General features: G+C 43.8%; 1 pseudogene across 1 annotated transcript; it reads right to left on the minus strand.

The window, feature by feature from the left end:
* Nucleotides 1–11,403: 11,403 nt before the first annotated feature.
* On the minus strand, nt 11,404–11,707 carry LOC309966645 (protein S100-A10-like; annotated as a pseudogene). Its single transcript has one exon. The product of its transcript is annotated as a protein S100-A10-like (transcript).
* Between the last annotated feature and the right edge of the window lie 1,053 nt (nt 11,708–12,760).

Below are 12,760 nucleotides of genomic sequence, written 5' to 3' on the forward strand. Positions count from 1 at the left end.
GCGCGGTCGCCGAACACGTCACGCCGCGGCCGGCCTACCAGCCCGCACGCACCGCTCGCCGCGCGTCTGTGGACCCGCCCCGGCCCCGCCCCGCGACACCATCACCCAGCTCCGAGAGCGAATGAAAGAAGCACTGCCCGCCGGGGTTTTCTGGCAGCGCTGGCACCGGCTTTGTCATCTGAGTTATTGAAAGTAGCGGCTGCCGTCCAAGTCAAGTAGGGCTGGACCTTGGAGATTATCCCAGATCGTCACGAGGCGGGCGAGGGGCTGATGTGACCTGCTCGTTGGCATTACCTCGCGGAATCCTCTGTGATCTGCCTGCCCTCGTTTTACAAATGGGGGAAACTGTAGTCCTAAGAGGCAAAGTGACTTGTGTGAAGTCACACAACCAGGTGTTGTGTTACCAGAGAGCTCTAACTCCCCAAAAAGCCTGCTTTCATTAATAAGATTTATTAACACAGCACGATAACAAAGGCACACCGTTCAGAGAAAAAAGGCAAGTTTCAGAACAATATGTATAATACGGTCCCAGTTTCTTGGGGGGCAAAAAAAGGTATGCGTATGTGCTTGTGTGTACATTTTTAAAATTCAGGAAGATTGAACACTAACCGCCTGTAGTTGTTTCCTCTAAGAGGTGAGACTCTGAGGGACTTTCACTTCCTATTTTTTATGGTTTTTTGTTTGACATTTTTATAAAGTGCATATATTTTTGTAAGCAGGGAAATAGTCAATATCTTTGAGCCTCACTTTCCACCTACCTTCCAGAGTAATAATGAAAATGTATTTAGATAATGTATCAGTATGGAAAACGCTTAGCACAGTGAATAGCCCATCAGTAAATTGCAAAGTTTGTTCCCTTCTCCTTCCCTCTAATGGTATGGCTTTGTGTATTTGTCAAAATACTACTCAGAATCATTACTGCAACTCTGCTCAGATCCTCCAGTCCTACTGCATGGAAATTTAGCCCCAAGGGTGTTCTGATCTGCACTAGAGAAACGTGAAAATATAACAAAAAGCAAAACCCGTGGCAAGACAAGGTAGAGACCTGTTCCACTCTGCCTGCTTTACCTGTCTCCAAAGGTGTAAGCATACCCCAGGCAAACAGCCTTGCCACACAGGGCAGGCAAGAAGAGTCGCCTCTGTGATTACTGAGAACCTGGGCAAATCCTATGTTGACTGGGATCTCAGATCTTCAAAAGTGAACTTGGGAAATCCTGACAAGCATCCAATGCCCAAACCTCCCCCTACAGGAAAGTTGCGAATCAGATTCCCCTAAAGGCGCCTGAAGCTGAAGCCACAGCTCCCACCTCCTGTACCTCCAACGGCCATGGCAATTTCCGACCAGAGCCTATAAAACCAACTAAGACTGGTTTTCTGATCAACAAAATGCAGTTCCTCTGGGCCTTAGTAGGAGCTCTTTCCTCTACCAGGCATGCCTTCTCCCAGATACCCATATGGATAGCTCATTTGAGCAAACACACAAAGGAGGCTGCACACGTTTGCACTAATGTCACCTTCTCAGAAAGGTCTGATCATCCTGTACAAAATAGCAGTTCTATACCTCCAGAATTCCTAGACCCCTTGCCTTGCTCTGTCTTTCTCTGTAGCGCTTATCACCATCCAACAAACTAGATATTTTTCTTATTTGTTGTCTGTCCCCCTCCCCCCTCAAAAATACATGCTTCGTGAGAACGGACATTTTTGTCTGAATTGTTTGTTACTATATCCCCATTGCCTAAAGCAGTGTCTGGCTTATAGTACAGGCTCAATAAAAATTTACTGAATTATAAATGAGGACAAATTCAGTGTGGACCCACCACATTCAAGCAGGACAGCCCAGTTAGAGGGAATGTAAACTCTTGGGTCACTCCAGTGTGTAGGCTCTGTGGGCTTCTGACCAGTTTCCTGTCCAAAGCATTCCTCTTCCCCCATCTTCCCTTCCTACCATTTTACTCTCTCTTTCAAAATTTTTGGAGACATTTAACTGAGTTTCTTTATGTAACCGGAGAAGGCACTAGATTCTCCAGCTCACTCATCAGCTCCAGCGTGTCTGATTAAGCCTTTACTGTTTATGCTCTGACACCTGCTATGAAAGTAACAGGTAGACTGATGTTCGTTTAAGCAGGTGCTATTGGGGCCCGCAGCAGTTCCGTTATACAATGAAAAGTATGCGGGTGCCCACAAGGAGAACCACAAGTTATCTTTTCTTCCAATCTAATAATCTCTCTTTGCCCTTGAGGCTTCGAGTTGGGAGAGAAGGGAGGGCACGGAGCACAGGGCTGGGACGAGGGGTAAACATTTAATGAACACCTACTAGATGCCAGGCACTGCGCTAGGTGTCAGGGACACAATTATATGCAAGACCAGGGTGTCTGCCCTCAGGACTAGCTCTGGCTGGTTGGAGGAGCAGGATGACTTCAGAGTGGAGGCTGGATTGGATGGGAACAGGGCTGGAAGGAAGATGGAAGTCAGCTAGGAGCCTGTGGCACTCCAAGCAAGAAATGAGAGTAGACGGTGGCAGTGGGGATGAAGATTGCCGGGGCAGGGGGAGGATTTGAGAATTATGGAGGAGTGGAATTAGCTCAACTTGGTGATTAATTAGCTAAGATGAGAGAGGAGCAGAGATAGTGATTGGCAGGTTTCTGACTTGGGCATCTGATCGTGCCATTTGTGGGTAGAGAGAACTCTGGAAGAGGAGACCATGGGACATCCAGACACACTCTTTTTGGTAGAAGCTAAAACAAATGGGGACCCATAAACAGTAAGCAGTGCTGGGACCTGAAGCACGGCTATCCTACCCCACCCTCGTGAAGGCTTCATCTGTTACCTGTACACTGAGGACTCCCAAATCTTACCTCCAACCCAGACCTTTCTCCTGAGCTGCTACCCAAATACCTGAGGACATTTCCACTTGGGTATCCTACAGGCGTCTCAAACTTAATTGTACCAGTTGCGTTCAGAAGCATTTTTGGAGACTCAGTTCAGAATGGTGAAGGAGGCTTTAGTCCTGCTACATTCGACTGTATTGGGCTGGCCAACAAGTTCATTCAGTTTTAAGTAAAAATAAAAGGCACGTTTTTCATTTTCACCAAGAACTTTATCGAACAATGTATTCATTAACTGAACGCACTTTTTGGCCAACCCAGTAGAACTCAGTTCCCGTTTCTCCAGCGTGTGATTGTGTCACCACCTGCATCATAATTACTTCAAGGTCTTGTTAAATTACAAACTCATGGGACCAACCCAGACCCACTCAATCAGAACTGCTTGGGATGGTGCCTGGGAATCTGCAGCTGGACCAAGTTCCAGGGGATTCTTAGGAACACATGTGTCTGAGAGGAGGCTAGAAGGGGTCAGCTGCCAATTAACAGAGCTTCCATGAATAAATGACTATGTTAAGCTCAATAGTAATAGTAATAACCATAAGATTTGTAGCTACAAAACACTTTTACATGCCTTATTTCATCTGAACCTCTTGCAGCCCTATGAAGTCTTTTCCCCTCATCTTAGAAACAAAAAACTGAGATTCAGGGAGACTAAATGATTTATTCAAGGTCTCGAGTTGACGTTTCTGATTCGAAGTCCACCAGTGCTCACAGCAGCATCACTGAATCAGTCAACTTGTGAGACAGGCCACGTGGCTGAATGAGGATGAATACACCCCACTTCTGAAGAGTATTGGAGCTCAGACTCACCACGCAGGGTCTCTTTAATGGCTGGAGCATTCTGCCTGGGGCAGGGATCAATCACTTTAACCCCGGGTACCACAGATAACAGATCAGAGGTATAAGAGCACCTGGAGCTCTCTAAGGTTCTGGGGTACCTTAGAATTTCACCTCTTGCCCTTACTTCTAATCTTGATGTTCTGGGCTGCCCTTTGTTTAACCTACAGTTTCTGAGATTTCTTTTCACACAATCCTTTGCCTGACTGCCTGTGATTGTTCCCTTGAACTCCTATCCTTTAAGACTCAACCTAGAGACTACATTGTTGTCGTGGCGCTTTAGGGGAAAAAGTTGGTGTTTCGCCGGGCTCTGGTACTGAGGACGCGGTCCGGGTGGCCCCTGGCCTCTTCCTACCCACCCCTCCGCCCGCCTTCCCCCCCCACCCCCCGCCCACCCCGCTCCTCTGGCAGGATGAGGCGTGCAGGCCTGGGTGAAGGAGTACCTCCTGGCAACTATGGGAACTACGGCTACTCTAATAGTGGGTATAGTGCCTGTGAAGAAGAAAATGAGAGACTCACGGAAAGTCTGAGAGGGCTTCCCTGGTGGTGCAGTGGTTGAGAGTCCGCCTGCCGATGCAGGGACATGGGTTCGTGCCCCGGTCTGGGAAGATCCCACATACCGCGGAGCGGCTGGGCCCTGTGAGCCATGGCCGCTGAGCCGGCGCGTCCGGAACCTGTGCTCCGCAATGGGAGGGGCCACAACAGTGAGAGGCCCGCGTACCGCAAAAAAAAAAAAAAAAAAAGCAAGAAAGTCTGAGAAACAAAGTAACTGCTATAAAATCTCTTTCCATTGAAATAGGCCATGAAGTTAAACATCAAAATAAATTATTAGCTGAAATGGATTCACAGTTTGATTCTACAACTGGATTTCTAGGTCAAACCATGGGAAAACTGAAGATTTTATCCAGAGGGGGCCAAACAAAGCTGCTGGTTTCATGGTTGTCCTTTTCTGTCATTTATTGGATTATTAAACCGAGGTGATGCAAGCAACTGTGAGTTTGGAATCTGTTCCAACTTCACGGCTTGGAGTACCACTTCAGTAAAAATTCAGCATCAAAACATTCCTAAATTTCAAATAATGCTATGGCTTTTTCCATCAAAGATTCCTGAATTTTACTTGTCTTATAAGTCACATTAGATAATACAGTGCTCTTTGGATACTGTTTCTTAATGATTCATTTTTTTGCCCCTATTTTCAGGGGTATTGACATGGGCCGAGGTCAGTCTGGCCCTAAGAAGTTTTTTTCCTGTTTTTTGCTGTCAGGTTAAATAGCAGTGTAATATCCTGTTGTTACCATAAATGTAGGTTTATGTTCCACATAAAGAAACTTAGTGGGAAAATAACAATGCCTGGACAGCCTTGTGCTGAGCTCTTGAGGTGGTGAGAAAGTTTGTGATGGATGGTAAATGTATTTTCCTGAACTGTCATCGCCCCTGATGATGTACTCTCCTTGCCTCCTCTATTTGGTTAAAATTGTAGGATGATGTCTTTTTACCTACAGTTTTCGTAATAATTTTTGATGATATGACTCTTCTTCCGCCTCTGCCCAAGGACCTCATTCTTTAATAAAACTTGTTATTTTGGCATATTTCTAGTAAGATTCAAAACAAATGTGTACCCGTATAGTTGTCATTTTATATTAACTTTATATATATACCACTGACTTGGCTTATAATAGTTTTATGATTTTAACTACTTAGGCCATTTGGTTATCATTTATGACAGAATAATGTGAAGTTAAAGTAATTGCTAAGCTCTGAATGGAAATAGAATGTTCAAGAAAAGTAAAAAAAAAAAAAAAAGACTCAACCTAGTCATCCCTGGCCTTACCCCTCAGGTTGCACTTGGTGTTTCCCTCTCTCTGTTCCTACGGCTTAGCACCCTGTTTGTGCTTATCACATTGCTTTGTAACTATCTGTCTGTCTCATCTCCTTGATTATAAACTCCTGAGAGCGGAGAGTGTGTCTGGCTGATCCTCCAATTCCTAGCATAGCCCCTTGAAAGGAGGTACTCAAGAGCTGTTTGTTGAATTAATGAATGAATGAAGCCCACCTGTCTGTACTGCCTGGAACTCCAAGTTACATGCTCAGTACAGAGCTTCCATCGCCATTGCCTTCAGCAGAGGAATCTTTTCTTACTGTGGTCAGTGCCATACAAAGTTCTGAGCACTTCTGAAAACTGGAAGTGGCCCAGCCCTGCTGATAACCCTTGGCCTTGCCTTAGGGGGCAGGCTGTTGACACGTTAGCTCTCAGCCCATTGAAAATCGATGACATACAAATTAGAACAGATGCCCTTTTCACTCACCAAATTTGCATTAAAACATCTACTGGCCAGTATTGATAAACATAAAATGAAGCGGGCGTTCTCACAGAGCTCCAGAATGAGCTATTATACTTTTCTAGGGATGGCATTATCAATGATCACCGCCACCAACAAAAAAAATGTTCATACTCTTGAACCCAATGACTACGCTTCTAAAATTTCCCTTAAAGAAATAATTTTAAAAAGACAAGGTGCATGTAGAATGGGTTGTTTGTAAGAGCGCAAGTTATTTGTAATAATGAAAGTTATTTATAATAGTAGAAGCTGTAAGTACTCAGAGGCTACAGTAAAGTATCCTCCAAGAACTTAGGAATGAGGAAACTGCATTTCCCACTGAGCGCTGAATGGCAGAATCCACCCAAAATGGATCAAAAACCAAAGACAGTCAATGGAAGGAGAGAGAAAAGCTACTGGCTCACAGGACTTGATTGAGGGCATCAATTCACAAAATAAATATTGTGTCCATCAGAAGAGGTTTTGCACACAGACATGCAGAAATCAAGAGAGTGACCATGGGCAGAGCCCACTGAAGCCCTCGTGTGCATCTCGGCCAGCAGATATCCTGAGTTCTGTTCTATGACAAGACCATTCCCAAGATGAGAAGAAGGCACTAGACCACGAAAATGGAGCCATTAGAGGTAGTCCACCCTTTTCCTGGTTCCAAGCTCACCAGGGGACCATCTGATCACCCTGGCACTTGACCACAGGAAGAGTTGTGGCATTCTGGTGTCTTTCTCCTGGTAAACTAAAAAGGAGTTTACAATTATGTTAGCCTTCCAACCCAGCCAAAGGGGATGTCGTTTATGCCAGTGGTACCATGCATACTCCCTGTGTGTGCGATGGTTGTATTTCTTGCTGAATGACAAAAAGGGTGGCATTCTGATGTCTCCCTCAGGCCCCTGTGCAGTGAAGTTAGCACAAATCAATCTTTCAGAACCTTCTCATCACTGGGCACGGCAAGAACAGTTCCAGCCGGCCTGTTCTTCACACCAACTGCACATGCAGGCGTCTAATCATGATTTCTACAGGGAAAGAGAAATCTGAAACAACCAAAATGTTCAACGTTAGGGAAAAGCTTAAATAAATTATGCTATACCCATCCCATGCAATATAATGTTGTCATTTAAAATCTTTTTTGCAAAGCCTACTTTATTACTTAGAGAAATATTCACACTACATGTTAAAAATGTGTGATTCAGGGACTTCCCTGGTGGTCCAGTGGTTAGGACTCTGCGGTTTCACTGCAGGGGGCACGGATTCAGTCCCTGGTCTGAGAACTAAGATCCTGCAAGCTGCGTGGCATGGCCAAAAGAAAAAAAAATGTGATTCACACTTCAAAAAAAATTTTAGGCAGTTTCTTATAAATTAAACACACAATTACTACATGACCCAGTCATCAAGTTCTTGGACATCTGTCCCAGAGAAATGAAAACATATCTTCACATAAAAAGTTGTACATGAGTGCTCATAGCGGCTTTATTTAATCGCCAAAAACTGGAAACAACGCTGATGTCCTTCAACTCTTTTTGGTAGAGGCTAAAATAAACAGGGACAACAGGCAATATGGCTGACCTACCTCACCTCCTCTAGTTAAACAAACTGGTACATCCATAGCACAGAATAGTACTCAGCAATAAAGAGAAGTGAATTAGTGATACACAACTGGACAGATCTCAAGGAAATTATGCTGATTGGAAAAAAACAATTCTAAAATGTTTTATATATTTTATATATATATATATATATATATATCAAAAGGCCATTATGATTCATTTATATAACATCTTTGAAAACACAAAATTTAGACATGGAGAACAGATTAGTGGTTGCCAGGGGTCAGGAATGAGTGAGCGGGTATGAGAGTAAGGGGGTGTGATTATAAAAGGGCAAAATGAGAACTCCTTGTGGTACTGGAACTATTCTGGGTTTCACTGTGGTTGTGGATACATGAAACTACACACATGATAAAACTGTAGAGAACTAAACACACACACACTCACAAATGTGTTTAAGTAAAAGAGGGACATCTGAATAATATCAGTGGATTATAAATGTCAACGTGCTGCTTGTGATATTGTACTATAGTTTTGCCAAGATGTTACCATTGGGGAAAACTTGGTAGCGGGTACGTGGGATCTCTGTATTATTTCTTACAACTGCATGTGAATCTACAATTATCTCAAAATAAAAAGTTTAATTTTAAGTGCAATACAGAATTGTAGATGCAACATGATTGACTTATATAATATTTTTGACCTATACGTACACACAAAATATCTACAATTATTGGCTTTAGGTAGTAGAGATGTTGGATTTTATGGGTGATTTCTGACTTTGTCTATATACTTTTTAATATTTTTCAAATTCCCTACCATGAACATGTATTAATTTTATTTTATAAATATAATGACTGCCTTTAAATATAGCATGTTCATTTTTCATAACCATATCTTAGTGCTGACTCACACAAAGCTTTTATCAACGATCCACCCAAAACTTTTAAATATAAATTGATGCTAAACTCGGAATTCCCAATCCTATGCTTATACAATTCAGTTTTCAGAACAAAAGATAGGACCTTACACCTGAACTCTGATGATCAAGTTGTCCAGCTTCCTCAGCTGCAACATAAAGACCTTGGGTTAAGAAGAACCCTGGGGTCCTTCCAGCCCTTACAGTCAATGGGCCTCATGCTGGTATAAGGCACCTGCTGCGAACCTTGGTCTGTCTGTTTAGAGATTATCTCTAAGATTATCCCAAAGACTGAAAGTGATCCACCTTCTCCCAGACCACATTTCTCCTTTATTTTAAAAATAAATTTTTAAATTTTTATTTATTTTTGGCTGTGTTGGGTCTTCGGTGCTGAACACAGGCTTTCTCTAGCTGCTGAGAGCGGGGGCTACTCTTTGTTGCGGTGCGCGGGTTTCTCATTGCGGTGGCTTCTCTTGTTGCAGAGCACGGGCTCTAGGTGTGCGGGCTTCAGCAGTTGTGGCACGTGGGCTCAGTAGTTGTGGCTCGGGAGCTCTGGAGCACAGGCTCAGTAGTTGTGGCCCACAGGCTTAGTTGCTCCACGGCATGTGGGATCTTCCTAGACCAGGGCTCGAACCCGTGTCCCCTGCATTGGCAGGAGGATTTTTAACTACTGTGCCACCAGGGAAGTCCCATGATCATATCTCTTGAGGAGCAGCTCAAATTAGAGTGAGAACCTGCCTGCCTCCAACCCTCTGCCTTCCACCCCACGTGGCAGCAAAGTCCCCATTTGCACAGGGCAGTAAACTGCCAATAATGGCATGAGACCGCCAGCAGCAGGAATCCATGAGTTTATGAGTCTATAAAATCATTCACTTTCACTGCTGGAACAATTCACATCTCCTAGGTTAATAAGAAATATGCCTTCGCAAACACTGAGTTGAGGACAGCATGGGGGAATCCCATCTCTGTTGCCACTTTTCCTAAAAAACAACTCCTTGCTCTCTGCAATCCTGTTTCTACCTTCTGCAATAATTAGGGCAGCTTCCCCTGCCTGTCCCCCACACCTCTCTCCGCCCCTGTATAAATATATTCTGATTCTCTGAAGAACCCTGACTAATACACCTTTCAAAAGTTTTCTCCACTTTCAAATGAAATCACCATTCCTTTAAAGTTGTCTAATATAAGGAATATTATGCAGTCATGAAAACAAATGAGGTAGATCTCTATGTACAAGTATGAACTCATTTCCAACTCATATTATTGAATGAAAACAGCAAGTTGCAGAGCGATGTATTTATGTAAAGTTCTTTCCTTCCAGAACTCACAAAACTGTATTGTCCAAGGGAATATCTGTAGCTACGTAAACATCTAGCAAAGGATCTGGGAGCATTCATACCAAACAAATAACAGTAGTTAAATCTATAAAGGTGGAGATAAGACCAAGGTGGGCTCAAATGTTTCCATTTTTACAAGGGGAATGTGTATGCTTTGTATAATTAAAATTCATTTTATGTAGCAAGTGAATAATGAGTTGACCAATGATTTGATTTACAAGAACTGAACCTGCCTGACCCATGGTCTTCCTCATCCTTTCATTTCATCCTTCCAGCTCGCCAGGCTCAAAACCAGGGAGTCACCTTTGACTCCCCTCTTTCTGTGGTGTCCTCCCACCATCAACCCATCAGGATATTCTGTGGGCTTTGTCTTCAATATCTAGTGATTTCTAACCTCGTCCACCACCAGCTCTCATATTTTCTCACCTGTGTTATTGTAAGGGCTTAACTTGCCTCCAGGCTTCCCCCATCACTTCCTCACTGCCTCTTCTTGATACGGCAGCCAGAGAGGTCCCAGGAAAGCCCTGCCCCCTGCCCTTTGCTCCTCTAACCTCATCTCTCACCATCCTCCTCCTCACTCACTCTCTCGTTCTGCTCCAGCCACAGGGATGCCTTGCTCTGCACTTGACACAATCCTGCCCAAGGGGTTTTGCATTTGCTACGCCCGCTACCTATTTAAAGTGGACCGCCTCCCCCTGTACTCCCTATCTCCCTCCCCTGCTTTATTTTCCTTCTTAGCCTTTATCATATCACCATCTTTTTAGGAACGAAAAAAAGTAAGTTGTTTATTGAGGGCAAGAGGATGTGACCAATATAAAAATGAAAAGCTTATCTGGGGGGCTTCCCAGGTGGCGCAGTGGTTGAGAGTCCGCCTGCCGATGCAGGGGACACGGGTTCGTGCCCCGGTCTGGGAAGATCCCACATGCCGCGGAGCGGCTGGGCCTGTGAGCCATGGCCGCTGAGCCTGCACATCCGGAGCCTGTGCTCCGCAACGGGAGAGGCCACAACAGTGAGAGGCCCACATACCGCAAAAAAAAAAAAAAAAAAAAAAAAAAAGCTTATCTGAGACTTCCCTGGTGGCGCAGTGGTTAAGAATCCACCTGCCAATGCAGGGGACACGGGTTCGATCCCTGGTCCAGGAAGATCTCACATGTCACAGAGCAACAAAGCCCGTGTGCCACAACTACTAAGCCTGTGCTCTAGAGCCTGTGAACCACAACTACTGAAGCCTTCGCGCCTACAGCCCGTGCTCCGCAACAAGAGAAGCCACTGCAATGAGAAGCCCGTGCACAGCAACAAAGAGTAACCCCCACTCGCCACAACTAGAGAAAGCGTGCGCACAGCAACAAAGACCCAATGCAGCCATAAATAAATAAATAAATTTATTTTTTAAAAAAAGCTTATCTGGCTTTAACTGACTCTGCTTTCTCTGCTTGTCAAATGGGAGTTGGATTTTATTTGTACATTTTCTAAGGGGCCCTATCTGCTCATGAAATCCTTATACGGGGGAAGCTATGGGACAGATTCCTTAAGCGCCCCAGTGGGAGAACTCTAATCATGGTGGGAGTAATGGCTCCAAGCTGCCTTCTTCTTTCCCTTCTGCTTCATGTGTACCACAAAATAGTCATCGCACGCAATAGTGAGCCCAGAATTTAGCAAAAAGGAGCTCTGGAAGCCCACTTAACCATCTTACTACGGGTCCAGATCCTTCAATATTTTGATTTTCCAAAAATCCAGGGAACTCCTTTTCCATGAGTATCCTCAGGTCCTCCTTTGTAAAGTAGACTTTATCCCCAGCAAATTTGTGAAACGTGAACATCATGGTTTCCATGGCATGTTCCATTTGACATGGCATTTCGGTGAGGTCTGTTGAAACCTTAGCGCAAGGTGTGGAGGGGTCACTTGGCTAGCTGGGATGCGGGTTTAGTTTATCACCTTCTAATATACTATAAACACGTTGGTCTTTTTTTTTTTTAATCTTCCCAGCACTAGAATTAAAATTCAACAAGGATCAGCATTTATGTCTGTTTTGTTCATGGTCATATCTCCAGCACCTAAAACAATGTTTGGCACATAGTGGACATGCAATAAATATTTCTTTAATGGGGAATTCCCTGGCAGTCCAGTGGTTAGGGCACCATGCTTCCACTGCAGGGGGTGCAGATTTGATCTTTGGTCAGGGAACTAAGATCCCAGATGCCATGCAGTGTGGCCAAATATATATATATATATTGAATGAGTAAAGAATACATTTGACCACAAAGTTTCATGAGTTACACTATAATAATGGGAAAAAACCCAAAATGAGACCACATTGATTAGCTTTTCAATTTTGAGTAAATCACTTAGCCGCTTCTTTTTTTTTTTCAATTGTGGTAAACACACACACACACACACACACACACATAAAATGAGATTTACCCTCAACACATTCATAAGTGTACAGTACCATATTATTAACTATATGCACAATGTTGTACAGGGATTTCTAGAAATTTTTCATCCGTGACTGAAACTCTATACCCATTAAACAGCAATTCCCCATTTCCCTCTGGCAACTCCCCCAGCCCCTGGCAACCACCACTCTACTCTCTGTTTCTATGAGTTTGATTACTCTAGATACCTCATATAAGTAGAATCATGCAGTATTTCTCATTCTGTGACTGGTTTGTTTCACTTAGCATAATGTCCTCAAGGTTTATCCATCTTTTTTTATGACTGAATGATATTCCATGGTATGTCTATACCACATTTTCTTTATTCACTCATCTGTCAATGGACATTTAGGTTGCTTCTACCTCTTGGCTATTGTGCATAATGCTGAAATGAACATGCGTGCAGACATCTTTTTAAGATCCTGCTTTCAGTTCTTTCAGATAAATACGTAGAAGTGGGATTGCTGGATCAT

Source organism: Leucopleurus acutus, assembly GCF_964270905.1.
Source record: "Leucopleurus acutus genome assembly, chromosome: 9".
Classification (NCBI taxonomy): domain Eukaryota; kingdom Metazoa; phylum Chordata; class Mammalia; order Artiodactyla; family Delphinidae; genus Leucopleurus; species Leucopleurus acutus.